This window comes from Limulus polyphemus, unplaced genomic scaffold, assembly GCF_000517525.1.
Source record: "Limulus polyphemus unplaced genomic scaffold, Limulus_polyphemus-2.1.2 Scaffold543, whole genome shotgun sequence".
NCBI classification, from domain to species: domain Eukaryota; kingdom Metazoa; phylum Arthropoda; class Merostomata; order Xiphosura; family Limulidae; genus Limulus; species Limulus polyphemus.
In genome coordinates, this window is record NW_013666153.1 from 243,550 (window position 1) to 264,783 (window position 21,234).

The window sequence follows — 21,234 nt, forward strand, 5'->3', positions numbered from 1 at the left end:
ATTTACAAGAACAACTGGCTTTTAAAAAACTTAAAAAAGGTGATAACACCATCATCATCAAAGAATCCAACAAATGTAAAGGTTTTGTAGCTATGATGAGAAACACTTACAAACAAAAAATATTTGATCACCTAAAAATACGAGAATAAATATCAAATACTTTACAGTGACCTGACCAAAAAAATTGAGACAAAAGCTAAAGAGATTATTTATGAACTTACAAAAACAAGTAGCCTCCCTAAGAAGTTTCTAGATGAACTTAAACTCTAATAACTGCATTCCAGAATTATATGGTTTACCAAAAGAACAAACCAGATATGCCACTAAGACTCATAGTCTTAGCATATGGCAGTGCTACTGAAAGTCTGTTCTGGCTTATGCATAGGATTTTAGTGTCAATATTAAATTATGTTCTGGCACTCTTAAATAATACACAAAACATGCTATCTTGAATTAAGGATGTATCATACATGAACCATGGGCTTCTTAATCAAAAGTTTATATTTCAAAATTCCAATTCACCCTGAATAACTCATAGGACAAAAGGAGTAGAGATTTTCTTGATGTTACTTTAATGACTGACAAACATGAAAATACTCTTTACAATAGACATTGTAGCTCACTACCCATCTATACAAACAGAGGATGGCATCAATGCAGTGTATGAATTGATGTTGAATCACATAAATAACTTGGAAATGTATGGACTGACAACAGACTGCCAGTGATATCTCAAATTTCATCCTTCCCAATGGATATTTTCATCTTGACAACAAACTATATCTCCAACTCAGTGGTACTGCAATGGGTAATAGAGTCACTCTCCTAAATATTACAGCTTTTAGACATAGGGTCAAAATAGAGATTTGTAGCTTGAGGAAATAATGTCATCACTATATCTCAAACCTTAAGCTTATATTTTTGCAATTGATTTTCACTTTAAGCTACCTATCTCATTTCTGTAATTTTTTGAAGATCCCTATTCCCCGTATGAATTTTCAAGTTGTATAGATGCATGCATGTATATTAAATACAAATATAAGAAAACGTGTCATAATACAATAGGATATGTATACAAATAAGCATTTTTAATATTTCTTATGGTTGTTATATTTCCCCCTTTATCTTCCTCCTCCTCCTTGCTGGTCATAGTAAGGCTGGTAAATATTTTTCTGCAGCTGGCCATATTTCCTTTTAGAGTGAAATTCTGCACACTCTACAAGATCAAAAACATGTTATGTAACAATTATGAATTGATTATATTAATATACCTCCCCCCCTTCCATATTTGATGGAGTTTGGGTCATGACACTTCTACGACCCTCTTCCACTATGTCAACCCTAAACTCTGTTGGATCATCACTGCTGCATACTTTATCTGAAATTGCATACTTTCTAAATAGAATATATAGCTACAAAATTTCTGCCTCACTTTCATCTATAACTGCCATAATTTTCACCACTTCCTGCTTTCACAATTCTTGCCACTTCTTGTAGTCAGCTTCAAGGATTGCTACTCTATCTGCAGTATCTATAAAATATGCAATCATGCAGTGTTGAATATAATTTGACACTTACCATCAGCCATCAACAGGATTGTTGATCCAATATTAAACTTGGTGCTTTATTTTAAACTATGTCTTAAAGATTTCTGCTGTGTGAGACAGCCTAGACATTTGTCTAATATTTAAGGCATTTATGTAACATGGTCAAAATCGATCATGCTGTGGTAAAACAACTGTGATCCTGTCAACAGTGTCATGTCCGAAAGGGCAGGGACCCTATACATAAATATATGGTATGCAACATCAATACAGTTAGAGCAATAAGTTAATAAGATTTACATGAAAGACACATTGGAATCACTTGGTTCCAATAGGGGGGGAGCAGAAGGCTTGTGGCATGCGTAAATAAAAAGTTTGCTTATAGGGGGTAGCAATGAATGAGAATAGCTAATCTTGTGAGTGGAGTGAAGTACCTGTTGGAAATACATTTTCAGAATAGGAAAATTATAACTTTATATGGGAGACATGTTACATGTACTATAGCAAATCACTATGAAGTTTGGCAAAAAATGGAAGCACCAGAAGTGTGTGGGGAGGAAGGGTGGGAAGTGTGAGCAGAAAAAGTACTTATCGAAAATACATTTTCAGTATAGGAAAATTATAACTTCCAATACAATACTTTCCTCTTCTCACAAGATTAGCTAGAATCCCACATTGATTATGAGGAGGGACTGGTGTGAGAGAAGAGCAGATATTTCCTCCAAAAGCTTCTGAAGGATATCTCCGTAGATGAGAGAGTCAGATCTGAAGAGGGGAACCACACCACTTCTGAGCCAGGTATACTCTTTGTGTAAGATATCAGGATGGAAAATAAGAGGAGCACATCCGAGTGGGAGAGCATATGATAGGAAAGTGATTCTAATGAGAGAAAGATATTGTAACTCAATCCCACAATGAGAAAAGTGGGTAAACAAGGATGTGCCCCTGGATGTAGAGTGGCTAGGGCATGGCAGACTGTACTCAGTTAGTGAACTACATTCAAAACCTGATTGCAAAGTACTGAGATTCGTGCAAGGGTAGAATGAGGATCATACCATCTTCACCTGAAACCCATGAACTGAGGAATTGAGAACCACTCCAATTCCTGAGTATGACACAAGGATTAGCTCTGAGTTCTTGATCCAGGAACTTAACATTTGATATCGAAAGGACGTCTATCACATGCTGTGAAACAGGCCAGGACCCTCCAAATGGCAATAACATCCCGTAAGAAGAGAGAATGAGGGATAGCCAAAGAGAGAACCAGAACGATTCCATGTACCACTGCTGTGACCCACACACAACACAGGTGGAGGATATCAAGGAAGGAAAATAGACAATCTGAAACCTGTGTGAGAACTCGATTGGTTCATTCTGAATCCAACACCAGGCTACATGGTACCAACATCCATGTGGCAGTAAAATGAGGGATCCCAATTGAATGGGTGAACAACATTTTTAATGGCTCAACTCCAGTGGTTGTGTAATTGTTATCAGGAGGCAACATCATCCAGCATGGTGACAGCTCAACTCCTCTGGAGGCCATGTCTCTTCTACCTCAACAAAACACCCCCGCCCTACACTCAACTGAATGGTTATAGCCATCTTTTTGTGGAACCCATTCAGAAGGTTATCTCCATGGTCAACCACACCAATGGCTTGAAACTGGAAAGTGGTAAAAACTCGCACATTCCACTAGAAGAAAGAAGAGTAAATATGCGGTGGAGAGTCTGGAAGAATGTCATCACTGGAGACAGTGCAATGGAAACCCTATTTTGAAAATTAAACTATACAAATTTATTCAATCAAAGCATGGCAGGGATGGACAGCTATCCCCTTCTGCTTTGCCCATGCAGTCCATGGGTGGGATAGTCCAGAAAGGACATGTTTATGAAGCAAAACCATTGTGAGGTTATTCACTTTCAAGCAATCTTGTGGACCTCCCCATCTCACCGGTGAGCATTGTGAAGCCATGGAAGAGAGCACAATTCAACATGGCTATACAGTGTGGATTTCAATTGAAGGATACTTGGTCAGGCACTGCTTGCCACAAAGTGGGATCCTAATAGTGAATAATGAAGCAAGGGCCTCTCAAAGGAAAGAAATAATGACTAGAAACTTAACCAGTTTGAGTTGCACTGAAGTATGAAAAACGGTCACTAGTGGTAGACAAAAACCCAACGAGGAAGAAACTGCAATATGATGTAGATAAGGGAAGACGAACAAATAAGGGTATAGTCCTCACACCCAAATATAGGAGTCCTCCCAATGGCCAACAAAGACAAGATGCCAGGGAAAAGGTAAGGATGTTGAATCTGATAAGAAGACACTTGGAACAAAGTCCAGGAAGAAGACACTAAAGAGGACTAAGCCAATGGGATCAAAAGCCAAACACAACTGATGAGGGTGGAAGGAGAAAGATCTCGACTGGAAGAAACTTGCCTAGGAATAAAGAGGCAGGAGTGGGCACCATGGAAAGAAGCCATACAGGCAATAGAAAAACGATGATCACAGACCATACATAGGAATCGATCCAGATCAGGACGAGAATAAAGATGGGAAATGAAAGGAAGGAAATTAGGCAAAAAGAGGAGTTAATTCCCCTAGCCATTGATGTCTTGGGTAGGAAGGAAGATCCAGATAAAGGAGAAGAGAGGGAGTGGGGAAAATGTACAAGATACATCATGGGTGTTATGGTTCGTATGGGTCATGAAAAACCTGGAAAGTCATAGAATTTTACTTTCATATTTTTCAGGCCCTGAAAGTCAGGGAAAATTGATACATTGACTAAAAAGTCATGGAATATCAAAATTTGTGAAAATTCATTCCTTTTTTCACTAGAAGTATAAATAAATTTAGATATTTCAACCATTTTCTTCCCGTGTTTTCTTTTAGTCGTAACATTTGCCGATTGATTGTGGAAACGAGTTCATCACTTGCATGCGTGCCTATATGAGTATTATGTGTGTGCTGCTGTCTCGATCTCTGCATGCATTTGGGTCCATATGCATTGTGTGTGTGTGCGCCGTGTGTATTGCCAATGTGCACGTGGCAATTGCATGCACATGCAGGCCATAGGCGCGATGTCATAGTGTTGCCAGATATACTATTTTGAATTCCGTGGAAACGATAAAAATCCCTTTAGAAAGAGAATTATAATTTGTACTTAGATATAAACAGAAAATGTTATATGTATTTTTTTTCTGACCTGCTTCGATAATTTCAATACAAATAAAATAATTCACAAGCCCTTAACGTACCAATAATTTAAAAATCCCAATTTGGCTAGCATGTACGCTAGCGCTATCTGGCTATACACGTGTACATACGTGTCGTTGATCGTGGACGTGTGTTGTTACATTACATGTTGTCTCGCGCTGCTGTTTTATTTTCACATCCATCTTGGCATTTAACGGTGATTCTTTCGCAATATTTTTGTGACTTTTGACTACTACAGTTTTTGAAAGTGAAAATCAAAATGCCAGGGAACTGTCATTTCAATGATGCTTGGTTAGAGCACCCCGTTTATTGTGAGTGGATTATGAAAGTAAGCTCAAATCCGTCGACTGCAAGATGTGCTGTGTGCATGTGCAATTTCTGTCTCAGCAACATGGGTGAAGCAGCCATCAAGAGCCACATGAAGAGTGAAAAACACAAGACAAAGCTATTCAAACAACGCGGTAAGTTTACATTTCTTTTGGAAATATTGCATTGCTCATCTTTTGCTATCCAAACAAACATATTTCCTCTAAATTGAAAGATTTGGTAGTAAAATCAAGGTTTTAAATCATAATTCCGTACGGTATACCAACTCGTTATCACGAGATCTCTATAACTATCCAAGATGGCGGCACCCAAGAGACGATTGAAAATTGTAGTTTTGGAAAATCAGAAGTAATTATTTCAGTAATTTGTTGACAAATTTTCAACAAAATTTCACAATTTCAGAGGTATTGTGCAGAATTTATCTCGCTTAAAAACACAGCAAAATTATGTAGAAGGGAAGAGGAGTAAAACGAAAACTGCAAGTTAAAATTTTGTTGGTACCACTCTCAGAATCTCAGACTCAGATTGATGTCCAACTTGTTTTTGTACAACAAGAGCATTTTGTATCATGTAAAAATATGTTACGAAAATAGAAAGTGAAATATTATTATTTGGTTACTAGTTAATGTGTGCTAAGTGTACACACCCATCAAGTCAACTGACTGTGAAGTTCAATTACACATTTATTTGAATTGAAGTACTTCAGAAGAATTGTTTTTCATAATGGTAAAAATGGATTTAAAAATTGTATTACTTGATTGAAAGAAGGACCAAAATTGCAATTTATCACAGATGGAAGCTCATTTTGTTTTGAAATTTGTATAAAGTTTTACAAGATCCTGTCAATTATTATGGAATATTTCAGGATATACACTATAGACTATAAAAGAGAAAAAAATCTAGAATTAGAATATTTTTTATTCTCAAGAAAACTCAGAATTGGATTTTAATACTACAGTAGTACCCATTTGATTTTTTTTTTCAGTTTCATATTGTCAAATTTACCACTTTGATTTATGTTTTTTTTTATCCTCAAGGCTCATCTACTCTCACAATAAAGATCTTCTTCAAGTCCAAAGGAGAATGTTCTACCACTCAGATGCAATGCCGAGTACTTGTGCTCCATCAACCTCCAAAGTGACATCTCCCATTCCTGTTGCTGCCAGAGAGGATACATTGAAAGGAGAAATACTCTGGTGCCTGAAAGTGGTTGAGAACCATTTATCATTTCATTCCTGTCAGCACAATAGTGACCTTTTTCAAAGAATGTTCCCAAATTCAGCAATTGCAAAAGGGTTCCAATTGTCAGAGACAAAATGCAGATACATGACTGTTTGGTTTGGGGCCATATGTGCAAGATCTCCTGTATGACAACATAAAGAAATCCTCCCATTATGCCATTCTATTTGATGAAAGTCTCAATCAGAAATTAGTATGGATGGTCCGAATGTAAATTGGAAAATGTATGATGATTTGTCAAGAGAATACAAATCGGAAGTGAACCGTTCCGTACTCAACATGGGCTCGTGCAGGCTCCATGATGGTGCTTTTCTAACAGGTGGGAGGTAGAGAGCTTCCTATCATCCTTGTATTATTTGTTTGCTGATGCCCCAGCCAGAAGAGAGGATTATGAGAAGATAACTGGAGATCATACCATGTCACTCAAGTTTTGCAAGACTCGATGGCTGGAAGATCTTCCCATTGCAGAGAGAGCGATCAACATCTGGGAGAATGTATGTACGTATGTTAAGGCAGTTGAAGAGAAGAAAATCTCTCACCCAAAGAACAAGTTGTTTGAAACCGTTCAGAAGTGTACCAAGATGGCTGATTTTCCAGCAAGACTGAGATTTTTCATATCTGTGGAAAAGTTGGTCAATCCCTTTCTAACAGACTACCAAACTGATGCGCCAGTGTTGCCCTTCTTAGCCGAAGATCTAACCAGAATGCTTGCTTCCCTTATGCAGCAATTCTTAAAACTTGGCAGAAGTACCCTTACTTCTCCTTACAAGATAATGCAGGTAGATATTAGCAGCGAGGCCATTCAGCTGCCTTTGTCCAAGGTCGATATTGGATTCTACACCAAGAAAACGCTAAAGGATCTGAAAGCAAAAAACATCATCATGGAGCGAAGGATTCTGGAATTTCGCGTCCAAGCAAAACAGTTTCTTGCTGCAATGACCTGCAAGCTCATTGACAGATGTCCGCTTAAGTATGCACTTGTGAGAAATATGGGATGCTTAAATCCAAAGAGCATGGCAAAAGACAAAGAAAACTCCACTGCAAAGCTGAAAAGGGTGCTTCGCTCCCTTAGTGATGCAAACAGACTTGAGGATTCATGTGATGATATCCTAAGAGAATACTCAGAAGCATGTGATGAGGCATCAAGAAGCACAGAGATGAGAGAATTTGATCCGAAGAAAGACAGACTGGACTCTCTGATGTGCACATTTCTGTCTGAGTCTCGCTATTCATCTTTATTAAAGGTGGTCCGCATGTTGCTTGTCTTGTCCCATGGACAAGCCTCTATTGAAAGAGGATTCTCCGTCGACAACGAAGTTGAAGACGACAATCTTCTAGGGCACTCGCTAATACCTTTGAGGGCTATATATGATCATATCAAATACGTAGGAGGAATTCAAAAAATTGCTATTGACAAGGCACTCATGTTAGCCGCTTCAGCAGGTAGGCAAAAATACCATAAGTATCTTGATGAGTAGAGAAGTGAAAAGGAAAAGAAGGAAAGAAAGAAAGAAAAAAAAAAGGACTGCTTGATGAGATAGATGAACTGAAAGCTAAAAGTCTAGACTGCAAGCAGATATCAAAAGTCTTCAAGAATCAGCAGAAAAGTTTGCAGAGGAAGCTGAGTCAACTGGCAGATTAACTTGTATATCCAAATCAAACAGCCTCCGACGTACAGCAAAGGAGAAGATGTCCCAGTTAGAAGTGATTCAGAAACAAATTGATGAACAGCTGAATGTCATCAAGAGTTCATAAAGTAAGACACAGTGGACAAGTTTGCAGAGGAAGCTAAATCAACTGACAGTTTGACATGTATATCAAAATCAAACAGTCTCCTATATTAACAGGGCTGCTAACAGCTTTGTATGTACAGTAGAGGAGATTTCTAAAGTAGAAATCATTCAGAAACAAATTGATGAACAGCCCAATGCCATCAAGAATTCGTAAATTAAGACTGCACTGCAGACAAGTTTGCAGAGGAAGCTGAATCAGCTTCAAACAGCTACTGACGTACAGCAAAGATGTCTCAAGAAGAACTCATTCAGAAACAAACTGATCAGCTTATTGCCACAAAGAATGCATGATGTGAATATTTTGTTCTTGTTGTTAAAGGGGGATGCAAAAGAAGAGATGGTGCAGTATATACACTTTGCTTTGGGATCAAATTTTTCGATCTACCATATAAAACGTTGTTCAAAAGTCATGGAATTTTGGCTTGAAATATCATGGAAAGTCATGGAATTTCACATGTAAGAAAGTGTATGAACCCTGTATGTCAAACTGGATATTATTTGAATAGAAGTGTTCAATATAGAAAGTCTTGAAAGCCAGCAAGAATATAATTAATGGTAAACTAAACAAACTGGGTAATGAATGGTAATTAAAATACATGTTGATTCTTTAGTTTTGGTCATAAATGTTTTAGTTAGGACTAGGAAAACAAAATTTCCTGTACTTAACCCTTCATTATGATATAAAAATAATGCCATTAAATGGAAAGTTGCTCTTAGAAACAGTTTATGTTATTAAAAATAGTCTTTCAAGATGTTATCATTAAGGAGGGATATAGGTAATGAACCATTAGCAAAATGTGCACAGAGTCAAAATATGGCAAGCTTTTAGTCAAATGTACAAGTATGTTGTACAGAAAAAATCAGGTGCTGTACAAACATATTTGTACTCAAGATATATCTGTGAATTGACAACATCAGTCTGTCTCAGACTCTGACAAATCAGAATGCAAGGTGATGTTCATGTGAAGAATAAGAATACTTTTGTCCATCATACAGTTTAGGTATTGCATTTTCATAACCTTTTTAACATCTGAAATGCATATCTGCAGTTGTTTTCAGTATTTATGTATATTGTATCTGGTATTTCCTCTCCTTTATCATGAACTGTTTTAACATCAGCAGTGTAGGGTTAAATTAATAGTTAATAATTTTGACATCAAGTACATTATACTGTGTTGAATGGCACTCTCTAAATAATCATGGCATGCAAACTGACTTCCTATCTATGCACATAGATAGGGTTAATGTGTCCATCAAGTTTGGAGAAGCAGGAATGGTTTGAACAAACTTTTCACATTAGAAGTAAATGTAATAGCAAAAAATTTATGTTTATAAATTCAACAAATTTTAATTTTTCATCATAAAAGAAGCATATACTAATCTCATACTTTTCAAGGGAAAAAGAGCTGGTAATAGTGCATGAAGCAAACATTAGTTTTTGTGTATTTTGTAAGTTCTAATCTTTAATTTTAGTTTCATGTATATTATAATTAGGAAGTGTATATCAAAGGCTTCATCAATTCTAAAGGCATTGCCCTCACATTTACTATACATATTTCGAATGACATGAATATGAGTAATTAAGTCATAAGAAGTAAAAATTATGTACACTAAGGTAGTTTATTTACACTGTGCTTCCTGCCCAGAGCTACGCCATCTTTTGGCAATTTATAAACACTTTCGCAGTGACTTCCCTGATGTCATATGAGGCTTATTCTTATTGTTTTATATTACTTTGTGAGTGATGTTTTGCATTAGTTGTTGTCAAGAAAGCATAAACTGTTATTTTCCTATTCCTGTGCGATGAAATAAACTTCTAGATTGTTTATAACTTTATTTCTTTAATAATATATGCTGTATTGCATGAGGCTATTATATTCTGTAATGTAACTATTCATAGGGTGGTTGAGTCAAATATTTTGTTTGCTTTGGTCTGACTCACATGAGTGCATAGGCTCATTGATATATATGTGAGATTGTGCACTCCTGTACATAGCTATTATGCCATTATTACTTTGTTTATAGTCCGGCAAATTAAAGTCAGTATATGTGATAACCCTAACTCTGTTTCATCATAAGGATGCATTTTTTAACTTTGAAAGGTATGGAATACTTTTTTTAAATACTTTATGTACTTTGTGATGCACTCATTATTAGGGAGCTTACATCAATTGTGGCTATTCTCAGAACACATATCATTCATCCAACAAGCACACCCCTGCAAGCTAATAATATTGCTTAAATTGTTTAATGTATCTATACTATTTTTATTTTCTTATTATATTTTTTCATTATGAGAATTGTTTTGCATTTTTGATTTAATGTATGGATCTAGAACAAAGAGTCTTCTAAGCTGGATGAACTTTGTGAGATATTATTGAGAAAATATCACTAACAGTGAGAGTATCTAATTGATGAATCAATGCATTATAATCATTGTAAGAAAGAACAGTATATTAAATTAACTATATTCATTACTGGGATAATTTTTAGTTTTATTCTGTGTAAGTAGCTTGATTTGGTCAGAAGGTAATGATAATGTCTCCATGTTTCTTTGTTGATAGTTATGTTTATCTCATTAGATTCTATCTTCCTTCTATTAGTATGAGACAAAGAATGTTTCGGTGGTTAGTTTCATATAATATATGTTAATATTTATGGTCTTCTTCACTGTTTGTTAAAAAAATCTATGCATATAAGTAACTTCATACAAACAGTATTAGATTTTTGTTCTTATGTTTTGCATTTAATATTACTGTATTTCACACATAAACCTTGTGAATAGAGGTTAAATGTGAGGTGTGTTATATCCTTAATATTCATTTTATGTTAAAAGATTAAAATCTGCTAGATGTTGTGTATCTACCATTGTGTGAATTCATGATAATGAGTCAATATTAAAAATTGTTAAGTATTTAGGTTTCATATTTATTTACAATTACAAATATTAATAAATGTACAACTGATTGTTGCATGCAGGTTTTGAAGAGTTAAGCTGTAATTGTGGAGCAACAGTTACATACCCTCCAATTGCCTGTGGAACACGTCCACCTGAATGTAACCAGCCTTGTGCTCACATTCATCCCTGTGAACATCCAGTCAAGCACACCTGTCATAGTGATGAGCAGTGTCCTCCATGCACTGTTCTTACTGAAAAATGGTGTTTTGGTGGTCATGAGGTACAGTTTTCAAGCATGTGTTTTGGAAAACTTAAAGCCAATAAATTAAAAAGTTTAAATCTTGGAAGCTGTACACTGAAACATTAACTATCAATTCTTAGTTCTTTTGAAATGTATGTAATAATTTACTGTACTCATTTGTTTAACAGCATTAGGTTAGTAACAAGGGAAAGTAAGGTATTTGTGTGAGAAGAATAACAGGAAAAGTTTCATCTTTAATTATGAAACTTTTTATGTTGTTGTCGTCGATATTAATGTTTTTAAGAAATTTCATAGGAACTTTAACTTTTTAACTCATAATAGTCCTGAAAAAATAATAAAATTATAATGTGTTTAAAATACAAACAATCATAGAACCTAGGTTTGTAAGTATAAAAGTGATTGCTAATGAGGTTATCATTATTCTGAAGAAAAGTTGTATTGAAAGTTGCTAGCAATGATATTTAGGAATAGTTAGGTGGATAGCAAATGTATCCAGTGATTGTGTGTGCAATATTATGAAGAGAGAATGTTGTGTAGAACCATGTGTATCTTTAATAAGGTTTAAGTTTCCTCCAAAAAGTGTATGGCTGTTTTTTATTTTGATCAAACTTTTACAGTAATGTTTTTTTCAATTTACTTAATTCATGTTTCAAATCAGTTTTTCAGTTAGTGGCACTAACTTTGTTTATGGTTTGATTAGAATAAAGGATTGTTACAGTATTCTTTATCATGAAAGTGGATCGTAAGAGTAAGTTGCTTTGTGGTTTTTTTTGGAGTGGGATTGATTTATCACAGGTACCAACATTTTTTATACTAATGATTAATTTATTGCACTCTATACAAATGATGTTTTGGATCCCATGCTGCCATAGAATAACTATCTCTTTTTTTTAATCATGTACAGTCTGATAACTATAACTATGTACAACTACTTGACCACAGTTTACGTTATATTAAGCTTCTGCAAAGAATAACAGATCAAACTTTGACTATGCATCTTGGCAGAATTCACACAGCCACTCTACTGTAGTTGGTCTTTGCCATCTAAGACCATGTTTAAACAAACCAAAGGCACAAAACTTCAGTGTAATTAATAGATATGCAATTTGCTGGAACTGCTGTGATTCTGGTTTCTCATGATTCTCTTGAAAACAGCTATTTGAGATGCAGCTTGAAACTTGCAAGCTTTTTTTAATTTAATCCTTATTTATTTTCTTGTTATTATTACCAGGCAATGGCTTTTTCATAAACACAGCTTTCACTTTGTAAATGAGGACATTGCTCTGGGATATGGTTTTGGTGGCTGTGCAAGATTTTCCATTTTGATGTGGACCATTGAAGACAATCATTAAAATGTGTCATTTGACTACCTGAACAACCTTCCCTAGTTCAGTTGAGTACCAGCTGACAATCCAGGCATTGCACTGACCCCTCATATGAAGAACAACTACCTTGCAAGAAATAGAAGAAATTTTGTTTATTGATGTTTTCTGTGGTTTTATGGTTATATACTGTCCTATTGATTCCTTATCTTTTGCTTTTTCTAACTACAGCTTATGGATCTTTGATTTACAGCAGCCTTATTCCCTCTGAATGCTGAAGAAGACCTTCCATGGTTACCATTTATGCCTTACTAATGTAGAGGAAGTTGATATCCAGTCAGTAGAATTGTGCCAGATTTGATATAGGGGCTTCTCTTCTGAGCTTCAATTTACTCCTATATTGCATGGTGCATACAGTGGTAATAGCACAAATGTTAGCTATTACATTGCAAGATACACATTGAGATGGTGCAGATGCATTGCATATTACAATTATTGCATATAAACTACTACGTGAATATCGAGATGCATCATCTTGCACACCATACACAGTACAATGTTTTGTGTGGCAGCATACAATGCATTTTGTCTAGTGTTTTCATTTGCTTAGAGATGTCATAACTGTGGATATATCATCTCTTTATGAAATTTGCACAACTTTCATTTTGTAATATTGCAAAAGCAATTTACTACAAATCCAAAAATTTTTTTACAGACAGAAAAAAAATAATAATAAAACCCTGCTTAGTGCTGTATTGTATCCAATAGTTATCTTTTTTTTTTCACTTCAGGTTTGTTGAAAGATTGTTGTTATAGAGATCAGAAGAATTTATCATTGAAATATATTTTGCAGACTGATATGGATTTCTTAAATATAATTGTATCTGTCAATTCCACTTCACAGTTTTTATAATAATGAAATTGATATACCAGTTACTAATTGGATCTTGCTAAATGTAGAAATGGTATAATGTTAGCTGATTAATAATTAGCTCAAAGATATATTTCTGAGGATTCATATTATTTGTATCATTAATCACTTAAGTAAATCTAATCGTTCATACCTGGTGGTTCAAATAGTTTATGCATATCATATACATCTCCTGTATTGATAGGTATGATTAATACAGCAGTTCAGCTATGGTATATTATTCATAATTTTCTTGTAGACATCCTATTTTGAGATTATTCTATACTTCATTGTCAAAACTGATAAATTTTAGCAAAGATAGAGAACATGTTTATAAATAATCACAATGCTATAAAAACTGTATTATTAAAGTATGTTGAAATTACAATTATGTGCTTCATTAAGAAACAGTACCTAAACAGATATTTGTAAGTGATTTGTCTTGATTTCAGATTTACGAATGATTAATAAACACAAATTACATAACTATACACATTAATTCTCTTCAATATGTTCTGTAAAAATGTCCATCACACTGAAATTATCTTTCAAAATATTACATGAAAGATTTTTCTCTTAGTATGTTCATAACAATGTCCCTATAACCTAGTGACTGTTGTGAGGGCAAACATGGCAAAACAAACTTAAGTTAAACTTTTCTTTTATAATGTTAAGGTTTGATTTTACATACATATGAAACTGCTGGAATTTTCAAGGCAAATTAATATTTTGTGCAGTCTAGGCAGCTGTTTTGTCTACAAGTACCCACAATCCCTATGGTTACCGCAGTAGCCATATTGACCAAGGTACTTGGATACAAGCTGTTGGTCACACTGATGTCATGTTTAATTTTCAGCTTTCCTAAGGTAAGAAAGATATTTTCCCAGTATGTTTCATATCAAAGGCAACATTTCACCAGCCGCACAGCATCACGTAGGCGATGGAGGACATCCGTGTAGTACTCTTTGGTGATTGTTTGACCCTGTGGTGCGTACTCGTGGTGTACCACACCACGGGAGTCAAAGAAAACAGTCAGCATCACTTTGACGTTGCTGCGCACTTGGCGGGCCTTCTTTGGTCTTGGTGACGTGGAATGCTTCCACTGTGACGACTGGGATTTGGTTTCCGGGTCGTACCCGTACACCCAAGACTGGTCACCAGTGATTATGGTGTTCATGAAGTCGGGGTCACTGTTTGTGGAGTCCAGCATGTCCTGTGAGACTTCAACACGAAGTTCCTTTTGCTCTGCCGTAAGCAGCTTCGGCACGAATTTCGCCGCCACTCTCTTCATAGCCAAATCTTCGGTCATAATGGAATGTGCCGAAAAAGTGCTGATGCCCACCTCTTCCGCAATTTCTCGGATAGTCACACGACAGTCCCACATCACCATAGCGTTCACTTTGGCAATGACCTGGTCATTTCGGCATGTTGATGGCCGACCGGAGCGTGGCTCGCTCTCCACAGTTGTGCGGCCGTCTTTAAACCAGTTGGTACCACTCCTTAATCTGTGTGATGCCCATAGCATCGTCACCGAAAGCCGTCTGAATCTTCCTAATGGTTTCCACCTGGCTGTCGCCCAGTTTCTGGCAAAATTTGATGCAGTAGCGCTGCTCCAGTCGTTCCGTCATTTTCCTTGCAATGAAAAACCGACGAGAGCACTACACACTACCTCACTCAATGGCTGCTTGCCAACAACTGACGCAATCAACAAGCGGGAAAAAATTCACGCATGCGCACGAAGATTCAAGGTCGGCTCATGCAAGCGCGCTTGATTCAAATCCATCAGGTTATCGCAAAAAAAATAAGGTCGGATACTTTTCTCACAGGCCTCGTATGCCTGTGTATGTTGGAGGTCAGATTTGTTTTTCAAGGTCGGCTCATGCAAGCACGCTTGATTCAAATCCATCAGGTTATCGCAAAAAAAAATAAGGTCGGATACTTTTCTCACAGGCCTCATATATATGTATATAAACTTTAATACTTTCATTTTTGAGCTTTCTTACTGATTAATTATATTATAAGTTACAGCTTTTACAGTAAAAACAAATTTTACTTACTGTAAAAGCTGTAACTTGTAATATAATATATATAAACTTTAAATGTTTTGATTTGGTTAATACATTGTAAATAGCTAGAAATTGAAATTATAAGTAGTAAAAATGTGGGTATGTATCAGCATGAATGATTGTGTTGAGAGGAAAGAAATAATTTTTTGTCATATTGAACATTATATTATGTAGTTTTAGACATAGAATTTTACATAACGTATCTCTGCATTTGGGATTATGTTAAAATTTTCACTACTGATTTGCGAAAAGGTTGGAAATACATTATCATCTTTCAAGCAGATTGAAAAGTATCAAGTTCAGTGTAGCATGTTTTTATAAGTGATACATTTCTTACCTGTAACTAATATTACAGTAGGTTATTGTACAGAATATGTCCAATAGACTAGAAACAGATGTTTGTAGTGAGAAAAAATCTTTGTGTATCTACATTTGGCAAACCATGTAGGAAAGTATTAATTTATAATTAAATTTCTTTACATCTTGTGACAACAAAAATTGTATTCAAGTGTGGCTAATACGTCTATATATATATATTTATGTACAGAGAGAACATATGCTTATCACAGTGTTAGTTAGAATAGTTTAATTCAGATGTGTTAATTTACACAGGTACCATTAAACATTCTCACATCTACCAAGTAGTTTACAGATGATTGAGGTAGATGTATCCATTTACATAGTTATTAATGAAAATCCCCATATTTACCAATTAGTAATTATAGAATAATAAGGTGGATGCATTCATTTTCACGTAGTTGTTATTGAAAATGCCCACATCTGCCAAGTAGTGTTTGTACATTACTAAGATGGATATATTTGTTTACGCAGTTATTATTGAAAGTGCCCACATCTACCAGGTAGTGCTCATAGATTAATGAGGTTTTGAAGGCTTTGGACATTGTTAATTTTGATCATGTTAAAGAAATTCTTAAACTTTGACAGAAGTATTTACAATATTTACAAGTATATACAATTATTATACATACTTTTAATATGGTGCTTAATTGTGTGATATACAGTGATTCAATTTATTGCTTTTTTTCTCCAAAGAAATGATTCACAAAAGTTTCTCAGTTTGATGTAGTTTAAAAGATTACACAAAAATAGCAGTGCAAATGTTTCTGTGTTCTTAGATAAACCCCACAAGTGTACATCCATCTGCCACAGTGGAGAATGCCCACCTTGCCAGTTAGAATCATCAGTTAAATGTAAGTGTGGTGGCACTATGGAGAAGCACCCATGTGCTAAACTGAAGTCTCTGTCAGAAGTGTTGTGTCAAAGAAGATGTAACCGGAAGAAAAACTGTGGTCGGCATAAATGTCTTAACACATGCTGTGTGGATAATGAACATAAATGCACATTAACTTGTAATAGGAAACTCAGTTGTGGGCTCCATAACTGTCCGGAACCTTGTCACAGGGGTAACTGTCCCAGCTGTTGGAATGTCAGTAAGTTGATATTTTCACTTGAAGGTATTGTCCAATTTAAATATAATCCTGCTGTTTAAAACTTTTGTGGTTGTAACAATTTCACCTTCAAGTTCATTAAGTAAATGCATTTAAGACTTTTTTTAGAAATTATATGATGTTTCTTAGAAATAGATATTACCAATGAAAGAATTTTAGAATAATAAACACTGCTTTTCTGAAATATGAAAATATTGATTACGGGTTGGATCTTGTAATTTAGAAACTTATATTAACAAAGCAGCTGAAATTTTGGTTCAAGAAACACGTATAGAAGATCTGTCCTTTTTCACTTGAGTTTGGTTACATTAGTAATGTGAGTACATTTTCCAGAGGCAACTTATTTACTTAGAAGTACATCTATCTTTATAAAACAATAAGCATATCCTCTAGAAATGACTAAATGAACAAGTATAATAAAAAAATATTTTAATTTTATAAAGACAAGTATGGATTGATATGTACATAGCCTAGCTAGCTATAGTAATATAGAAAGTTTTAATGCTATAAAAAGTATATTGAAACAGAAAGTCAAAACTACAAAAACTGAGTTACTTAAAAGTTATAAAATTTTATTTCTACTTTGGCAAATCACTGTAATTATGTTTGCCTGAGCATGGGGTACATATACATGATTTGATTTTATTACTCATCAGGATCTTTACCAATCTACCCTCAAATTTAATTACATACCCAATGTTGTGCTTGGAGGTAGTTACTATTTTCATAAAATGTATGGGCTTTCCATTCTTCTTCAATATGATTCTGTGGACTGCGTGGATTCTTGAATTAGTGTTTTGTTTGAGGGTATGAAGAATCTTGTCGATGGTAATGGACTGGTCTAAGCGTCACAGGAAGACTATGTGAAGGCAGGTGTGGCTTTTAGGAGGTTGACAAAAAAGTGCAGGGCTAGAATTCCAGGGTTTACACAGGACTTCATAAATTTTGGGTTGTAAGAGGATTCCTCTTTTACATAGTTTTCTCGTGGCCTTAGGGAGTAGGCTGACATCTGGTTTGTATCTTCAGACGAAGTCTACAACTTGACTGGTGTAGTAGTTGTAAGGAAAGTTGTAATTTTTTCTTATCTAATTGAAAAGCTTCTATTTTTGGCATTTTGGTTACTTTTATAACAATAAATAAAAATATACATAAAAAAATGATTTAATACTTATGTGTGGATTTTGCTCTTTATTATCTGGATTTGTTTGTAGAGATATTTTTAGTACTTTCTTAATTTCTATTCGTTTTAGCTTTGCAATTTATAACACAAAATATTAACCTACAAAAAAAGTAATGTCTTAAAACTATTTTAAGTTAACCGGCTTTCTAACTAAACTATATGCTTTACAAATATTTTCCCTACCTGGTTAGGGTGACCTCAGTGATGGTAAACAATGAAATTGCTCTTGAATAACTGAAACCGATTGTAAGAAAGAACAAAACTCGTATGGAAAGCAGTAAATTAAAATTTCTCATTCTATTAGTTATAAATAATCCAATAACAAACAAAAAAAATTCTAAACACAGCATTTGCTAAGAGGGGCATGGCATGCGAGTTTCAGTTTGTGTCATGTAACTCATTAAAGCAAGAAGAACAGATGTTATGTACATTAATTTTAGTTTGGGGATATTTAATGTATAAGTGTGTAAATCTTCAGAAACTTGGAAAGTAACTTAGGAATAGAAAGAAATTCTATAATGCACAATTTGGAGCAAAGTGTCACATGATACATAGTAGTGAAGAATGAGAATGTATTTAAATATTTCCTTTTGAAATTAAAAATTAATACTTGTATAATGTTAACATTTGAATTATAAACTACATTTATTAGCCTCGCCTAATTCTGAAAAAATGTTCATAAATTCCAACTCCTCAAGTAATATTCTTTGTTTAACATACTTGAAAGTTCTTTTTCATAGTTGATACATGATTGGTGGTTTACTATAAAATAAATACAGCAATTCAAAAAATTAAGAGTAACAGTACCAAAACGTTCGTGTTGAAACTGTTAAAGGTTTACACATGATTATTGTTTTTCATAAGCTGCAGTCATACAATATTGCATGACTTGACATTTTTTATTCAGCTGAGCTTTCTACAAGAATATTTGCACAAAGTTTTCTTAATTAATGCACAAGACAAAGATGATGTTGTTGTAGTGTGTACAGTAAAGATGAAGTGACTTACAACTACCCTTATTTATTACATGTAGGAAAAAAATTCATGTTCGGTACAAATACTTTTTAATATTTTTAGTTTAAGTTACAAAATTGACGGAACTTGTGTGTACATTTGTCTTGGAAGTTTTATGCGCAGCAGAAGAATTAATCTGATCAAACCATTTTATGTGCATAAAAAGAATTGAGTTAGAATACAAGTGTCAGCCATATAAAGATATGAAAAAGTGTTATGTAAAAGAGCAAGCCCTGTTACCCTTTTTTATATATATACCTTGGCTCTTTTTTTTTAATATCACACCTTTTTATGGCTGACCCTTTTATTCTAATTTTGTATTTTTCTATTGTTTTGTACATTGTTTTGGTACGATATCACTAATTTTTTGTTTTGATTGTCTTTTTATTATTAGATAAAGATAGGATTTCACCTGAAGTGGGATTTGAATCCCTACTGTAAGGTACAACATATTAGACCACTGCACCATTTTCTATTTGACCCTTAAGTCATCAGTTTTAACCATTAACAGTAATTATACACTTAACTTTTATGAAACAACAGTATAAACACTTTTGAACCTTAGAAGGTTCTCCTCTATAAAAATTTTCACAATTAAAGTGTTAAGTGGACCCCAAAGTATTCGTGTATCTGTAATTTTTAAACAAAGGTTGCCCAAATTTTTTCTTTGGGTGAAACTTAAAAGAGATGTATGTGAAATAGTTGAACCAGTTTATGCTAAAGAGAGGATGTGAAACTTGAGATATATGGCATAATGGAATAAATAAGAAATTCATCTTTATACAATTTTTGATTAGATTTTAACTCTGTTTTGGATTGTTATTATTGTTGAAGTTAGCTTGTCTGAATGGGAGAGTGATTTTGTGTTTTTATTTGTTATTTTAACTATATAAGATCAGTTTTATTTATATTGTAGAAGTACAAATTGCTTTAATTGAATGAAAAAGTTTTTATAATACTTTTGAGAAGGATCAGGAAAGCAGTTAAATGACATATACAGAGTGAGAAAACTTTCATTCTGGTTTTCAACTTGAACATCCAAAACCAGAAATTTATGGTCTTCATTTTTTGTAGTTAGTGTTATCTTCGTGCGCATGCGTGAATTTTTTCCCGCTTGTTGATTGCGTCAGTTGTTGGCAAGCAGCCATTGAGTGAGGTAGTGTGTAGTGCTCTCGTCGGTTTTTCATTGCAAGGAAAATGACGGAACGACTGGAGCAGCGCTACTGCATCAAATTTTGCCAGAAACTGGGCGACAGCCAGGTGGAAACCATTAGGAAGATTCAGACGGCTTTCGGTGACGATGCTATGGGCATCACACAGATTAAGGAGTGGTACAACCGGTTTAAAGACGGCCGCACAACGGTGGAGAGCAAGCCACGCTCCGGTCAGCCATCAACATGCCGAAATGACCAGGTCATTGCCAAAGTGAACGCTATGGTGATGTGGGACTGTTTCGGTCATAATGGAATGTGCCGAAAAAGTGCTGATGCCCACCTCTTCCGCAATTTCTCGGATAGTCACACGGATTTGGCTATGAAGAGAGTGGCGGCGAAATTCGTGCCAAAGCTGCTTACGGCGGAGCAAAAGGAACTTCGTGTTGAAGTCTCACAGGACATGCTGGACTCCACAAACAGTGACCCCGACTTCATGAACACCATAATCACTGGTGAACGAGTCTTGGGTGTACGGGTACGACACGGAAACCAAATCCCAGTCGTCACAGTGGAAGCATTCCACGTCACCAAGACCAAAGAAGGCCCGCCAAGTGCGCAGCAACGTCAAAGTGATGCTGACTGTTTTCTTTGACTCCCGCGGTATGGTACACCACGAGTACGCACCACAGAGTCAAACAATCACCAAAGAGTATTACAGGGATGTCCTCCGTCGCCTACGTGATGCTGTGCGGTGCAAGAGACCGGAATTGTGGTCAACTGGAAATTGGCACCTCCATCACGACAATGCTCCAGCACATTCCTCGCACTTGATTCAG

At 35.2% G+C, this 21,234-nt stretch overlaps 1 protein-coding gene and 1 long non-coding RNA gene across 3 annotated transcripts in view; one reads left to right on the top strand and one right to left on the bottom strand.

The window, feature by feature from the left end:
- Positions 1–21,234, bottom strand: part of LOC106458996 (tRNA-dihydrouridine(20a/20b) synthase [NAD(P)+]-like) — a 79,451-nt gene that overhangs the window by 18,933 nt on the left and 39,284 nt on the right. The window lies entirely within an intron of this gene.
- Positions 486–21,160, top strand: LOC111085673. Its single transcript, XR_002610489.1, has 3 exons — positions 486–496; positions 2,570–2,573; positions 21,088–21,160. It is a non-coding gene; the product is annotated as an uncharacterized LOC111085673 (long non-coding RNA).